The sequence below is a fragment of the Oncorhynchus masou genome, chromosome 9 (genome assembly GCF_036934945.1).
Source record: "Oncorhynchus masou masou isolate Uvic2021 chromosome 9, UVic_Omas_1.1, whole genome shotgun sequence".
Classification (NCBI taxonomy): Eukaryota; Metazoa; Chordata; class Actinopteri; order Salmoniformes; family Salmonidae; genus Oncorhynchus; species Oncorhynchus masou.
The window spans coordinates 54,947,815-54,965,153 of NC_088220.1; the positions used below are offsets into that span (position 1 = coordinate 54,947,815).

At 45.4% G+C, this 17,339-nt stretch overlaps 2 pseudogenes; both read right to left on the reverse strand.

Annotated features, from left to right (window-relative positions):
- Positions 1–131: 131 nt before the first annotated feature.
- LOC135545025 (sodium/glucose cotransporter 2-like) lies at positions 132–10,688 on the reverse strand (annotated as a pseudogene).
- Positions 10,689–11,934: 1,246 nt separating this feature from the next.
- On the reverse strand, positions 11,935–17,317 carry LOC135546232 (kelch-like protein 12; annotated as a pseudogene).
- Positions 17,318–17,339: the final 22 nt, after the last annotated feature.

The following is a 17,339-nucleotide window of genomic DNA, read 5'->3' on the forward strand; positions in this document are numbered from 1 at the left end:
TGCGTTTTTATAATATTACAAGACAGGGACAAGGAAAAGTCCTACAAAGGATTATTTTTCATGAGTAGATGTTTGCACATATGTACACTTAACAAAAGGTATGAGACACACAGTTTGGTTTAATTCAGAATCTAGTGAAAATGATTATCAATGGTCACATTGCCATTTTTTACTAGCCCCCTCATGCATAGTAACCCCCACAAGAAGACTGCCACAGCCATCATAACCAGGGCATTAAGCATCAACAACATTCTTCCAGAAGGGCTCCTCACTGATGTCAGGCAGCTCTTTGGATGCCTCAGTAACCTCCTGTGAGCTGCTGATGCCACAGAACCAGCCAATGAGACAACAGAAACGGGTTCTTCAGCATCCACTAGCAAAGGAAAGAAATCAAAACAAGGTAATGGGCTTGTTAGACTTTGCAGACGAGTCAAGACTTGACTGATCTACAAATCACCTTGCATAACACATTTAGATGTCAGTCAACTTACCCACAATGCATCGTGGATTAGATCCGCTCGACTGCGCCGTGTGTAGTGAACGTTTCTCATACCTGGGCTGTCAGACTCCTCCTCTGCCTCCCTGTGTGCTATCCTCCCCAGCACTTCAGTTCCATCAGACCTCACTCAGAGCATTATATGGGGAGATGCATACCACCATGGGCTTATAAGTTCTCAATAGTGGGTAAGAGTCCCCTGCATTAATGATATGGATGCAGACATTTGATAAAACAGTGTTGAGGCAAGCGCTCACCTGTTGTCTATGGCCAGTGTACAGTAGCTGACAAGCAGCACCATGATGGAGGTGCAGAAGAAGAGGAGCACAGTGAAGTAGAGGTAATAGACTCCACACACCAGAGTGGGGCAGTGTGAGGGGAACAGGCAGCTGCCTGAGCCAAACCAAAACTCTGGCCCCATATGGCACAGTCCCATAGCTAGCCCCCCCCCATCAGGCCCCAAAACACCCCTGAAAGTACCAAAGTAGGAAAAGTTAATCCAGTGGTATATGTCTGGGCCTGCATTCACAAAGAGTCTCAGAGTAGGAGTGCTGATCTAGAATCAGTTTGGCATTTTTGATCAAGGTTTTATGAAGGGGGGTCTAATCTGAGATCAGCAGTACTACCTTCAGATGCCTTGTGAATACGGGCCCAGATGTCTTTCACACTCATACTCAACAATGCTTTCCCTATGTCATCTCACAACAATTTGCTCTGTAACTAGAAAACACACCCTCTGACCTCACCTGCTCATTGACCCTCTTCACAAACACAGCCAGGAAGAAGACTAAGGTGATGGGAGGGGCCAGGTAGCTGGTCACTGATTGGATGTAGTCAAACAGCTGACCGCTCTGGGCCGCCTGGACCACAGGGATCCAGCAGATACTGACGGATACGATGTCGAGGACCCGCTCTCTCAGAGGGCGAGACGGAGTGAGAGGCAGCCATTTTATTGGAGCGTACGTTATATTGACCTACTCCAGCAAATGGTCTGGGAGAGCTGAACTTTTCCACATAAACCAAGTTCTCCTATTTAAACCAAGTGAAAAAAGGCCCAGACCTGCCAACGAACATGAGCTCACTCTCTCTGGTCTGCGGTCTGAGGCGGGTCCAGATGTCCATGGTGAACAGGGTGCTGCTGCTGTTGAAGATGGAAGCCAGGGAGCTCATCAGGGCCACCAGCATCCGGCCCCTCAGACCTGGGGGAGAGGAGGGGGAAGGAAGATTAAGGTAAGATGATGGGAGAGATAAAAACCTTGGTAGCCATCGAAACACAACTGCACGCAGTAAATTATGTGTAAAAATAACAATTATACAGTGAAAGTGTCACCCAGATCTGAGCAACTAGTTCAGCAGAGAAGAGAGACTTCTCACCATTGGGCATCACAGAGACCACCAGTTTGGGGTAGGTGATGTTGGAGCAGCCCACCTCCGTCCCACACACTTCTGGCACCACACAACCCACCTCATCTGTCAACAGAGAGAGAAGACAGGCTCTGTCACCATGGAGCCCATAATGACAGGAGGAAAAGAGAGGGAACACCACACACACACACACACCCCTTCAGGGTAAAAGAAAAAAGCATCAAAAGTTTGACAAACTTATTAATTTAGTTGTTTTTTTTGCTGTGTGCTTGCTTCCCTGTTAATGAACCTAAAAGATCAAACTCTCCAATCCTCTCTGTAAATCCTGTGACGGCATATTTTGGGAACTCACCTGGGAAGAACATGCGGCTGACCATTCCAGGGAACACCATAAGGAACCTGGGGAGCAGCTTCAGGTATCCACACATGATGCAGACGTCTTCACATGGGTCAGACTGCAGGCCGCCAGGCAGCGCTGCATGATCACCTATACACAGACATGGGGGAAGATCACAGATCAACTCAACCAACGATTCAATATTTCTGTCTGATCCATGTTGTTTCACATCCATCTAATTTAAGTATCTCTCACCATAGCAACAGAATGAGCAGAGCGGACAGCAACATTATGTAACACATGCAAATTAGATTGTCAGCAATGTGCCAACTCAAATCTAATCACAGTTTTGAATGTGCCATCTACAGTGAATGCAATATGAAATAAACGCACATATGAATTCCATCCACTGTGTTCCTATGAGCTTATTCACCTGGTCGGTGCACCAATACCAGTCGCCCACGATGGTGATACCAAAGAGGACCCCCGGCCAGGGCAGGTCCCGGCAGCTGGAAGGCGTCGTTTTCGGGGGTGAAGCACTGGGGGGAGATGTTGTAGAGCTGGGGCTCCAGGGACTGGTACGTGGAGGGCAGTGCTAACCTGTACTTCTCCAGCAGAGCATTGTAGCCCCCCACCTCAAAGAAGGCTGAGGACAGGAAGAGAAAGGAAGAGGGACACACACACACTGTCACATAGGTTACAGAGGTTAGGAGGAGTGGACTGGGGGATGTATAATGGCTTGCGAAAGTATTCACACCCCTTAGGCATTTTTTCTATTTTGTTGCTTTACAACCTGGAATTATAATGGATTTTGGGGGGTGGTTGTATCATTTGATTTACACAACATGCCTACCACTTTGAAGATGCAAAAAATGTATTGTGAATCAAACAAGAAATAAGACAACAAAAACAGAAAACTTGAGTGTACATAACTATTCACCCCCCAAAGTCTATACTTTGTAGAGCCACCTTTTACAGCAATTACAGCTGCAAGTCTCTTGGAGTATGTCTCTATAAGCTTGGCACATCTAGCCACTGGGATTGTTGCCCATTCTTCAAGGTAAAACTGCTCCAGCTCCTTCAAGTTGGGTGGGTTCCGCTGGTGTACAGCAGTCTTTAAGTCATACCACAGCTTCTCAATTGGAATGAGGTCTGGGCTTTAACTAGGCCATTCCAAGACATTTAAATGTTTCCCCTTAAACCACTCGAGTGTTGCTTCAGCAGTATGCTTAGGGTCATTGTCCTGCTGGAAGATGAACCTCTGTTCCAGTCTCAAATCGCTTGAAGACATACAGGTTTCCCTCAAGAATTTCCCTGTATTTAGCACCATCCATCATTCCTTCAATTCTGACCAGTTTCCCAGTCTCTGCTGATGAAAAACATCCCCACAGCCTGATGCTGCCACTACCATGCTTCATTGTGGGGATGGTGTTCTTAGGGTGATGAGAGGTGTTGGGTTTGCGCCAGACATAGCGTTTTCCTTGATGGTGAAAAAGCTCAATTTTAGTCTCATCTGACCAGAATACCTTCTTCCATATGTTTGGGGAGTCTCCCACATACCTTCTGGGGAACACCAAACGTGTTTGCTTATTTCTTTCCTTAAGCAATTACTTTTTTCTGGCCACTCTTCTGTAAAGCCCAGCTCTGTGCAGTGTACGGCTTAAAGTGATCCTATGGACAGATACTCCAATCCGCCTGAGATAAGGCAGAGCTATACCTAGTAAAGACTTATAGATGATCTTTGTTGCCTCTCTAATTAATGCCCTCCTTGCCTGGTCTGTGAGTTTTGGTGGGCGGCCCTCTCTTGGCAGGTTTGTTGTGGTGCCATATACTTTCCATTCTGGCCCATTCCTCCTGACAGAGCTGGTGTAACTGAGTCAGGTTTGTCGGCCTGCTTGCTCGCACACGCTTTTCCAGTTCTGCCCACACATTTTCTATAGGATTGAGGTCAGGGCTTTGAGATGGCCACTCCAATACTTTGACTTTGTTTGCCCTTAAGCCATTTTGCCACAACTTTGATAGTATGCTTGGGGTCATTGTCCATTTGGAAGACCCATTTGCGACCAAGCTTTAACTTCCTGACTGATGTCTTGGGATGTTGTTTAGGTCATGGCTGATTTCTTTAGATTTTCTCATGATGTCAAGCAAAGAGGCACTGAGTTTGAAGGTAGGCCTTGAAATATATCCACATCATTTTCTCCCCTCATGATGCCATCTATTTTGGAAGCGCAACAATCCCTCCTGCAGCAAAGAAACCCCACAACATGATGCTGCCACCCCTGTGATTCATGGTTGGAATGGAGTTCTTCGGGTTGCAAGCCTCCCCCTTTTTCCTCCAAACATAACGATGGTCATTATGGCCAAATAGTTATATTTTTGTTCCATCAGACCAGAGGACATTTCTCCAAAAAGTATGATCTTTGTCCCCATGTGCAGTTGCAAACCATAGTCTTTTGGAGCAGTGGCTTCTTCCTTGCTGAGCTGCCTTTCAGGTTATGGCGATATAGGACTTAGGATAGGATATAGGATATAGATAATTTTGTACCTTCTGCATCTTCACAAGGTCCTTTGCTGTTGTTCTGGGATTGATTTGCACTTTTCACACCAAAGTACGTTCATCTCTAGGAGACAGAACTCGTCTCCTTCCTGAGCGGTATGACGGTTGCGTAGTCCAATGGTGTTTATACTTGCGTACTATTGTTTGAACAGATGAACATGGTACCTTCAGTTGTTTGGAAATTGCTCCCAAGGATGAACCAGACTTGTGGAGGTCCACAATTTTTTTCTGAGGTCATGGCTGATTTCTTTTGATTTTCTCATGTCAAGCAAAGAAGCACTGAGTTTGAAGGTAGGCTTTGAAATGCATCCACAGGTACACCTCCAATTGACTCAAATGATGTCAATTAGCCCATCAGAAGCTTCTGAAGCCATAACATCATTTTCTGGAATTTTCCAAGCTGTTTAAAAGGCACAGTCAACTTAGTGTATGTAATCTTCTGACCCACTGGAATTGTGATACAGTGAATTATAAGTGAAATCATCTGTCTGTAAACAATTGTTGGAAAAATGACTTGTGTCATGCACAAAGTAGATGTCCTAACCGACTTGCCAAAACTATAGTTTGTTAACAAGAAATTTGTGGAGTGGTTGAAAAACAAGTTTTAATGACGCCAACCTAAGTGTATGTAAACTAGTTTTAATGACTCTAACCTCAGTGTATGTAAACTAGTTTTAATGACTCCAACCTAAGTGTATGTAAACTAGTTTTAATGACTCCAACCTCAGTGTATGTAAACTAGTTTTAATGACGCCAACCTAAGTGTATGTAAACTAGTTTTAATGACTCCAACCTCAGTGTATGTAAACTAGTTTTAATGACTCCAACCTAAGTGTATGTAAACTAGTTTTAATGACTCCAACCTCAGTGTATGTAAACTAGTTTTAATGACTCCAACCTAAGTGTATGTAAACTAGTTTTAATGACTCCAACCTCAGTGTATGTAAACTAGTTTTAATGACTCCAACCTAAGTGTATGTAAACTAGTTTTAATGACTCCAACCTAAGTGTATGTAAACTAGTTTTAATGACTCCAACCTAAGTGTATGTAAACTAGTTTTAATGACTCCAACCTAAGTGTATGTAAACTAGTTTTAATGACTCCAACCTCAGTGTATGTAAACTTCACACTTCAACGGTACATATGCAAGCCCCACTTTTCCATTTTTTAAATATTTTTTCCATTTTACTTCACCAATTTTGACTATTTTGTGTATGTCCATTACATGAAATCCACATAAAAATCCATTTAAATTACAGGTTGTAAAGCAACAAAATAGTAAAAATGCCAAGGGGGATGAATACTTTTGCAAGGCACTGTATAGTGGGTCTACAGTTTAATTTTTTTTATTTAACTAGGCAAGTCAGTTAAGAACAAATTCTTATTTTCAATGACGGCCGACCCAGGGCAGCCTAGTGTGAGGCTGGATCAAGGAAATGGTTTACTAAAGGTGGTGAATGCGAGAGGAGGGAGGGAGGTTGGATGAAGGAGGGAGGGAGTGAGGGAGAGAGAGAGAGAGTAAGGAAGGGCTGCGCTAACAGATCCACTAGACACAGCAACTAATTCATCACGACCAGTTGAGCCATGAGTTTAAAATATTTATTAAAGTGTCATTCCACAATGATAGAATAGTTGACAATACAAAATACACATTTTAAAAGTCACATTTTGGACCACTCAAGCAGAGTTGAGACACTAAATGCAGTCATAGTCAAAACATGGTACAGTATTTCATTTGGAGGTACACTATCTATAATACATAACATCATCTATACATCATTGGTATCAGTTATTATACATTACATCATCTATACACATGTATGCATAAACAAAAAGTACAGGACATAAAAGGACATTTAAGCACCGATAAAGAAAACACCTCCATTTCTTGTTACTCCGTCATGCGTTGAGAAACAAGTGGAGTCAACAAGGTGAAATGTGTTTGGACTCTGGACACAGGACTCTAAACTTACCGAAACCTGTGAGGCTGAAGGCGCCAGCGATGATGACAAATGTATGGACGGTGTCTGTGTACATCAGAGCAGCTAGGCCCCCTAGTGAGCAAAACAGATCATTACAGATGAACACATTTCAAGTTACAATGTCACATACAGTGAAACACCTTTCTTGCAAACTCAAAACCCAACAATGCAATAATCATTAACAATGTAGTAATAGAAAAAAACACACGCGAAATAAGAATAAGAAATATTAAATATACATAGTAAGCAAGCAAGCATACTATATACAGGAAATATTTTTTAAAGTCAGTTCCAATACCATATTTACATGTGCACGGATACTGGAGTGACTGAGGTAGATATGCATAGAGGTGAGGTGACTAGGCAACAATAACCCAGTTGACGAACAAACTACAGAGGTCATCTAGGACAGGGTTTCCCAAAATGTGCACACAGGGAGGGCCCCAGGACCGAGTTTGGGAACTCCTTATCCAGGACAGTGTTTCCAAACTCCAGTCCTCGAGTACCCCCAACAGCACACATTTCCATTGTAGCCCTGGACAAAAACACCTGATTCAACTTGTCAAGGGTTTGATGATAAGTTGACAAGTACAATCAGCTGTGCTTGTAGGTCGAGGGTAACAGACAAAATGCTTAAAGGCCCTTTTTTTTTTCCTATGGTTACTTTTCCAAACATGACCTCTCTTTAATCGTGGACAGCCTTTTCTACCACAAGTAATGAAAGTGTTTTGTGTATAATTTGATCAAACAGATGTTACCTGTGACTGTGTACAGAGCTGTCATGGAGAGGAGGGCTATCACAGCCACATCGATGTTCCAGCCTACAGCCTGCTGTATGAACACAGCCCCGGAGAACATGTCCACCCGGAGAGAGAGAAATGAGGAGACAGTCAGACTGGTCCACGGGTATGTTTATATGGCAATGCCTTTCATACCTCAATCAAACGTACAGAACTCAAGAGACTTAGAAATGCCACAGATACTATCAATATTGAAGAAAATGTAATGATAAAGGATTGTGTCGGACGTTTATAGCATGTTACAAACAGTGCCTCATAGTGTTGTCCCAGACCAGGGCTCTCCAACCCTGTTCCTGGAGAGCCGCCCTCCTGTGGGTTTTCGCTGTAACTCCAGTTGTAACTAACCCATCAACCAGCTAATAATTAGAATCAGGTGCACTAGATTAAGGTTGGAGCGAAGACCTACACGACGGTAGCTCTCCAGGAACAGGGTTGGGGAGCCCTGTCCTACACTCACAGAGATCTTGGTGAAGATGTAGAGGAACAGAGAAATGACAGAGAGGTACAAACTGATCCTGGTTCCCACAAATCTCTTCTTCAGGTACTGAGGCATTGTAATTACCTAAGCAACAAGAAATGCAGAAATGACCAATGGACACATCTCTCCAGTATGCCATGTTAGCTGGCATACAATGGTCTTGTGTACCTTACCCCCGCTGTGAGGTAGACAGGGACAAACAGCCAGCCCAATAGGAGCACAATAAACAAGGCCTGGGTAGAGAGAGGGCTCCAATGTCAGAAGAATCTCAATTTCCTGATCAGCACATATTAGAAAGTATTGTCACTGTGTTGTGTACTCGAAACCCTGTAACAACATGTCATAACATCTTTTTAGGTGTCAAATTATACTTACGTTCCACGCAAGTCCCCCCACAGCAATTCCACCTGCTGCTCTGGTACCAGCAAGGCCCACAAAGTGACCGCTACCAATATTACTGGCAAACAGTGATGCTACAACCTAGAGAGAGCGAGAGACGGGGGAGAACTGTTAAAGGAAAAACACATCGTCGTGATGATGTGACACGTTGCTTCTTGAAAATCCTGTGGCTCTTGAAAACTTGTCTACTGACATGCAAAACGCTTTTGGACTAATGAAACAAATATCCCAAAGTTATTTTGGAGTGGTACTGTCCTTTAACTCGCATACAGGCTGTAATATAGACAATGGGACTGGGCAAGACAAGAAAGGTGACTGCAGAGTCCCAAAGGGTTAGCTAAAATACAGGTTAATAAGGGTTCAAATACACGAGTTGGCAAAGAGGTAAAGATGAAGTTGAACTCACTGGCCACCAAGTCATGGTCCGTCCTGCCAAAAAGTACCCTCCCACAGTGCCACAGTTGGTCTGAAACATAGACTGGAAGACGGGACATTCCCTGGATGTAAGCCCTAAGCAGTGGTTTACCTCATGATGCTTACTCTACAGTATTGTATATGTCAATAAATGGAGCTATACAAATATCCAGTTTGACATAAGACATCATTATGATAAATTACACATGGAGAGAATCAGGTATAATTTAAAACTATGTAGATTCAAAACTAAACTCAGCAAAAAAAGAAACGTCCCCTCACTGTCAACTGCGTTTATTTTCAGCAAACTTAACGTGTAAATATGAACATAACAAGATTAGACAAAAGAGACATAAACTGACCAAGTTCCACAGACATGTGACTAACAGAAATTGAATAATGTGTCCCTGAACAAAGGAGGGGTCTAAATCAAAAGTAACAGTCAGTATCTGGTGTGGCCACCAGCTACATTAAGTACTGCAGTGCATCTCCACTTCATGGATTGCACCAAAGTTGCCAGTTCTTGCTGTGAGATGTTACCCCACTCTTCCACCAAGGCACCTGCAAGTTCCCGGACATTTCTGGGGGAAATGGCCCTAGGCCTCACCCTCCGATCCAACAGGTCCCAGACGTGCTCAATGGGATTGAGATCCGGGCTCTTCGCTGGCCATTCCAGAACACTGACATTCCTGTCTTGCAGGAAATCACGCACAGAATGAGCAGTATGGCTGGCATTGTCATGCATTGTCATGCTGGAGGGTCATGTAAATGTAAATGTCAGGATGAGCCTGCAGAGAGGGTACCACATGAGGGAGGAGGATGTCTTCCCTGTAACACACAGCTTTGAGATTGCCTGCAATCATAACAAGCTCAGTCCGATGATGCTGTGGCACACCGCCCCAGACCATGACGGACCCTCCACATCCAAATTGATCCCGCTCCAGAGTACAGCCCTCGGTGTAACACTAATTTCTTTGATGATAAACGTGACTCCGACCATCAACCCTGGTGAGACAAAACGAGTTTGTGCCCATAGGTGACCTTGTTGCCGGTGATGTCTGGTGAGGACCTGCCTTACAACAGGCCTATAAGCCCTCAGTCCAGCCTCTCTCAGCCTATTGTGGACAGTCTGAGCACTGATGGAGGGATTGTGCGTTCCTGTTATAACTCGGGCAGTTGTTATTGCCATCCTGTACCTGTCCCGCAGGTGTGATGTTCAGATGTACCGATCAAGTGCAGATGTTGTTACACGTGGTCTGCCACTGCGAGGACGATCAGCTGTCCACCCTGTCTCCCTGTAGCGCTATCTTAGGTGTCTCACAGTATGGACATTGCAATTTATTGCCCTGGCCACATCTGCAGTCCTCATGCCTCCTTGCAGCATGCCTAAGGCACGTTCACGCAGATAAGCAGAGAACCTGGGCATCTTTTTCTGATGTTTTTCGGAGTCAGTAGAAAGGCCTCTTTAGTGTCATAACTGTGACCTTAATTGCCTACCGTCTGTAAGCTGTTAATGTCTTAACAACCGTTCCACAGGTGCATGTTCATTAATTGTTTATGGTTCATTGAACAAGCATGGGAAACAGTGTTTAAACCCTTTACAATGAAGATCTGTGAAGTTATTTGGATTTTTACGAATTATCTTTGAAAGACACAGTTCTGAAAAAGGGACGTTTTTGTTTGTTTGTTGCTGAGTTCATGTAGGCTACAGACCTGTAGACAGATATACAGATAGGTGTACTACTAACCCAGACGCCCACTCCAATGGCCCGAATGAAGTAGCCGATGATGACCAAGATATCAGCTAGATTATTAATGGTCCCCTTCTCCGGTGTGGTTTCAGACGAAGGATTCTCCATTTCTCAACAGAAAGGAAGAAAGGTGTCAACGGCCGTAATAATGTCAAACCAAGGGATATCAGTCCAAGACTTGGAGCAAAGGATAATGATAATACTAGTGTCTATTAACTAGCGGGCTCACATTCTAACGGACGATAAGGCATAAGAGAAAGGCCAGGTGAAGGAGAGAAAGGCCAGGTGAAGGAGAGAAAGGCCAGGTGAAGGAGAGAAAGGCCAGGTGAAGGAGAGAAAGGCCAGGTGAAGGAGAGAAAGGCCAGTGGTTGGTCATTAAGACCTTTTGGTCGCCAGAAAAGAGGCTGATTCAGAGGTTTATTAATGACAGTAATAATTCATGCCTAGCCTCTTCAATGTTCACTTACAGTGCACACACGGTTCAGTTCTAGTAACCATTAGTTCAGTTCAACCTATCGTAACATGTCAAACAAACTTGATTTTCTCTTCCGTGTGCAAATTCTATTGGTAACTTAATTAAATGAATGTTACAGGTGTTAACATTTGGTTTACCGTGACCCAAAATATTCCTAAAGCACAAACAAAGACCACATCCGCTGTCCTGTCGGTCTCTGACCAATGGTTTCACCCCCACCCTGCTGGAAATGTGTTGAGGGAGACTACGAGAAGTGTGCATGAGTGACAACAAGACCGTTCATTCTATTGTAAATCTGGTTAATGATTTCTTCGCTTTTAGTAACATACGCAAAATGACAGAAGGACAAATGGACCTGTTGTCGGAGCCCAGAGGAAAATTGTAAAACAGGAGAATCCCACAACTCTTAAGCAAATATTCCTTTAATCATTTGATAGCGTCAAATTATCAATTTGACTTTCAGTTCAAAAACATCAGTCAGGTGACGTTTCTCTTAAGGGGTGTGAGGGATTGGGGGGGGGGGGGGGGGGGGGGAAGACAACTCCCCTGTTGTTACATACCATAATCCAACATTCACACCCCAACACACATACACATTTAAACTCCAAATATCTTCACACAGCTCTATAGAGTAAAGGGGCGTGTTCAACTAAAATCTAAAATAAAACATATTTAGGTGTCAGGTATTCTGGCGGATCTGCATGCTCTTGCAGTAAGTAACCCATGCATCTGAAAATTAAATAAAACATCATTTGGCAACTTGGGGGCAATAATGATTACAAAACCACATTATCCCCTCTGATGATAACACTATCTGATTGGAGGAGGATAAGTGTTAGGGTGAATAGCGATGAAGAGAAACTGACCAAAAATAACAAGTGACTGAAATCTAGGTCATGTTTATTAGAGCATTAAATCAAAAAAAACATTACAAAACATGTTGCAATGGAAAATGAATGTTTAGGTTATTGGACAAGTCCTGGTAGGTAGTCCTTCCCTGTTTCAGTTCATTTTCTTCCGTTTCGTGCCTAATGAACATGGCCCTGGAATCATTGAAAAGTGAAAGACTGAAGTCACATACATGGGATGCTTTAGTGAATTTCAGAATGTCTGGAATAGAAAAGGCAGAAATAAAACAATTCAATAAACATTTGCAGCCAGTCATCCAAAACATAGCCCTATGCAGTTGTTAAATTCCTATAGAAGGTGGCAAAGGCTGAGGATGTGTGTTCAACAGGCAGACAAGTTTCAGACCATTTAAATGCATTCAAATCATTTTTGATTAGAACTTTATTGTTGTTGTGGCATTCGGTGGTTACATTCAGATGCGAGTCCCCTTCCCCCCCACTTTCTCAAGTGTAAAAAGTTGATAACATTTCATTACTGAAACCCCATGAATGCTGGTCTTAGCCACAACTCATTCATCCGGCTGTGGCTAGTCATCATCAGGATTGCGGTCCTCTCTAGCCAGTCTCAGCCGGGACAGGATGTGTTTCTTGGGGAACTTGAGGGTGGTACAGCCGAATTGGCTGACTCCCCCAGTGTCTCCGGGTAGTTTCTCCCGTCTCTGGACCCAGCTGCGCCAGCCAGGCTTCCAACAGTACACACTGTCATAGAAACGGGAGCCGTTCTCCCCGCCCAGCACGTATATCCTGCGTTTCCACCTAGCCACGCCCCCGGCAGCAATCCGCCTGGGCAACCCCGGGAAAACCACCGGACTGGGGGCTCGGTCACTCCCCCCACCCCCACCCCTCTCAGACACCACCGCCCCTGTCACCTCCCTTTCCACCCCTGTGCCCCGCCCCTCCCTGAAGAACAGCACCCGCCCCGTGGCTTCCAGAGGTTCCAGATGGGTGTAGTTTCCATCTATAAACTTTGTGGCGTCCCTCATGTAGCCTCCAATGGCACAGACCCCTCCCCGCACTGCCACCCCTCCGGCCAGGCAGGTGGCGCCAGAGTCCAGTCCCACGCGGGTCCATGAGTCAGTCAGGGTGTGGTAGATGAGCACGCCAGCGTGCACCACCGCCCGGTTCTGCTCCAGCGTGGTGCCGCCCAGCAGGTAGATGCGGCCGCGCAAGGCGGCACAGGCAAAGGAGCGCAGTGGCAGGGGCAGACGGGGCCCAGGGCCCCACTGGAGAGTGGCCAGGTCCAGGATCTCACAGGAGTCCAGCATGGCTCCTCTGTTGCAGCCCCCAGGGCGTAGAGTGACTCCCCACAGCCCAGCAGACCCAGCATGGCCCGGGGCTGCACCATGGGTGACCGCTCCTGCCAGCGATCCAACACAGAGTCATACTCATGGACCTCCGTGGACACCGTGCCCCCCCGCAGGATGCCCCCCGCTACGAACAGCCGCCCCCCAATGGCCGTGCAACCTGGGCACAGCAGAGAGCCCAGGGCAGCCAGCTTCTCCCATTTTCCTGTGCGTGGGTCGAAGCAGTCCACCGTGAAGTCCCTCTCGTTCAGCGACTCGTCCTCCCGTGGCTTTAGGTCCACACACACTATCTTCTTCTCGAACATGCCTTCCCGGGGCCTCAGTGGGCCCCCCAGGCCCTCCCCGGCTGCCGCAGGGCCCAGCTCCTGGCTCAGCCGCTGGCTCTCCTCCAGGGACAGCAGGCCAGGGCGGAGGTGGTGGAGCAGGGCCGGCATGTGGCTGTAACGGTCCAGGGGCTGGTGCTCGGCCCAGCGGCGCGCCGCGTCGTACACCTCTGCCTCAGAGTCTATGCCCAGGCGGTCAGAGCCCAGAAGGCTTCCCAAGGTACCTGGGTCCAGCAGCAGGAAGTCCTTCTGGCGGGCCACGCGTGGGAAGTGCTGGGCCACCAGCCTCAGAGAGGCCCTCAGGAGCAGCTGGTCGTGGTGGGAGCGGGCCAGAGAGTACATACCCAGGCAGTTGTCCACAGACAGGTGTTCAAACAGGAACCTATGAAACACAGATATTTGAGGATGGAAAAAGAGACAAAATATGTTTTTTTTTTAAATGCTATCAAAACTCTGTGGCAGTTACTGAACCTATGCTTAGGAGTATGAGCAGCATTCTGGACCGGGGAAAATACAACGCATCTATATCAGGCAGCACTGACTACATAGTTACCTGGAGCACAAGTCCTGCAGGGGCATCACTTGAAGCCGATTGGCCGCCACAAACAGGTCCTCGGCCGTGTCCAGGCAGAGACCCGCCTCCCCAGTGTAGACAAACTGGATGACCGTCTCCATGACTGACGGCGTCACCTCCTCCAATCGGATCTCAGTGAGGCGGGACTCCACCAACGGGCTAGTAAACATGGCACGGAAATACGGGCTGACCGCTGCCAAGAGGACTCTGAAGAGAGGTAGAAGCATGACGTCATTCACATAGGGTGTGACTACAATGAACTGCAGGAGACTAGAGTACTGAAACAGCAGTAGGCATCCAAGTGTGTGTAACATATTCCTTTGTGTGTAGCAACATGCACTGTCTGGATCTAGTACACTAGAATTGAGAGAAGGTCTTTCAACCCACCTGTGACACATGAACCTCTTCCCCTCCACTAACAGTGTGACATCACACAGCTGCTGAGCATCCAATAGCTGCTTCAACCCTGAGGGAGAGATTAAGTAAAAAGTGAGACAAATGAGACTTACAGTACCAGGCAAAAGTTTAGACACACTTACTCATTCAAGGGTTTTTCCATTATTTCTACTATATTCTACATTGTAGAATAATAGTGAAGACATCAAAACTATGAAATAACACATACGGAATCATGTAGTAACCAAAAAAGGGTTAAACCAATCAAAATATATTTCCGATTCTTCAAAGTAGCCACCCTTTGCCTTGAAAACAGCTTTGCACACTCTTGGCATTCTCTCAACCAGCTTCATGAGGTAGTCCCCTGGAATGCATTTCGATTAACAGGTGTGCCTTGGTAAAAGTGTATTTGTGGAATTTATTTTTTCTGAATGCATTTGAGCCAATCAGTTGTGTTGTGACAAGGTAAGGGTAGGGGTGGTATACAGAAGATGGCCCTATTTGGTAAAAGACCAAGTCCATATTATGGCAAGAACAGCTCAAATAAGCGAAATGAGAGAAATGACAGTCCATCATTAATTTAAGACATGAAGGTCAGTCAATATGGAAGATTTCAAGAACTTTTAAAGTGCAGTCGCAAAAACCCATCAAGCGCTATGATGAAACTGGCTCTCATGAGGACCGCCACAGGAAAGGAGGACCCAGAGTTACCTCTGCTGCAGAGGACAAATAAATTACAATTAATTGCACCTCAGATTGCAGTCTAAATAAATGCTTCAGAGTTCAAGTAACAGACACATTTCAATGTCAACTGTTCAGAGGAGACTACGTGAATCAGGCCTTCGTGGTAAAATTGTTGCAAAGAAATCACTATTTAAAGGACACCAATAAGAAGAAGAGATTTGCTTGGGCAAAGAAACATGAGCAATGGACATTAGACTGGTGGAAATCTGTCCTTTGGTCTGATAAGTCCAAATTTTAGATTTTTGGTTTCAACCGCCTTGTCTTTGTGAGACACAGAGTAGGTGAACAGATGATATCCGCATGTGTGGTTCCCACCGTGAAGCATGGAGCAGGTGGTGTGATGATGTGGGGGTGCTTTGCTGGTGACACTGTGATTTATTTAGAATTCAAGACACACTTAACCAGTATGGCTACCACAGCATTCTGCAGCGATACGCCATCCCAGCCTGGTTGGCACTTAGTGGGACTATCATTTGTTTTTCAACAGGACAATGACCCAAAACACACCCAGGCTGTGTAAGGGCTATTTGACCAAGGAGAGTGATGGTGATGCATCAGATGACCTGGCCTCCACAATCACCCGACCTCAACCCTATTGAGATGGTTTGGGATGAGTTGGACCACATAGTGAAGGAAAAGCAGCCAACAAGTGCTCAGCATATGTGGGAACTCCTTCAAGACTGTTGGAAAAGCATTCCTCATGAAGCTGGTTGAGAGAATGCTAAGAGTGTGCAAAGCTGTCATCAAGGTGGCTACTTTGAAGAATCTCAAATATATTTAGATTTGTTTAACACTTTTTTGGTTACTACATGATTCCATGTGTTTTATTTCATATTGTTGATGTCTTCACTATTATTCTACAATGTATAAAATAGTAAAAATAAAGAAAAACCTTTGAATGAGTAGATGTGTCCAAACTTTTCACACACACACACACACCACATGATGAGCTCTCTGAGTAACATGACTGATGCAATCATTTGGACGTTCCCATTCTACCATACCATGTGTGACGTAGTCTCCTAAAGGAGTGGTGCTGTCGTCGGGAAAGTCCTCTTCTTCAGAGTCACTGTCCGAAAGGGGCTCCCCTCCCCCACTGTCACCGTCCTGCCAGGGCTGTGGCCGCCAGGTGATTGTTCCTCCACGGACTGCACTCATCTGGAAATAGTCCAGAGTTGATATAGATAAACAGGAATATCAGGAATCTTTAACAACAACAACAAAAAAACATTTAGATCAAGGAGCCAAATACACAAGATGGTGGCCAATTATAATTACAATTTGATGTAGGTAGATATAGGTAATCTATCTATAAGTAATTAGAGGGTCACGGTCAAGATCAACTTCAAAGCCCTTAATGAATCATATCCAACTCTGAGCTAAAGGCTGAATGAGTGTCTTGCAAAGCTCTAAGGTACCATTCCCTAATCCTCTCTTATTGGGAAAATCAACAGGGTACATTCAGGAAGTGACACAAAATGACAACAATGTTGTTGACGTTACCTTCATTAAGGGGAGACTACCCTACTTGGTGGTCCTGTCCTGGGCTCTGATTGTGTGGATGTCACCAGGGGCCAGACAGTTACTGTTAGTAGCTTCTCCTTTGGGCCCGATTGTCTGTAGTCAGTCAAAAAGGGAAGCTGACAGTTGACATCCGTGTGTCCCACCCTCCGATCCGCCTTGCCTGTCCTGGTTTGAGTGAGTACGGCCTCCAGTGTGGGGTGCAGCACGGCTCATGGTTCTCAGAACCACCATGCAGACTATAACAACAGACCGCCCGGCGGCGGCTAGCTAACGTTTGTTAGCAACTGCTGAATGCAGCTCTCTAAAAATCATCCACCAATGCACCCCTTTCTGTCTTATCAGAGGAATTAGTCAATCATGGCATAAAACTCAAACACATTACGGATGTAAAACGAACATAAAATACTGTTTGTATTGCCCCAGAGACCTGCCTGACTGTTGTCGGCCGCACAATTCACTTGTCTCCCTCTCTGAACCGCATTACCGCAATGCAATGGTTTCGCTACTCTCA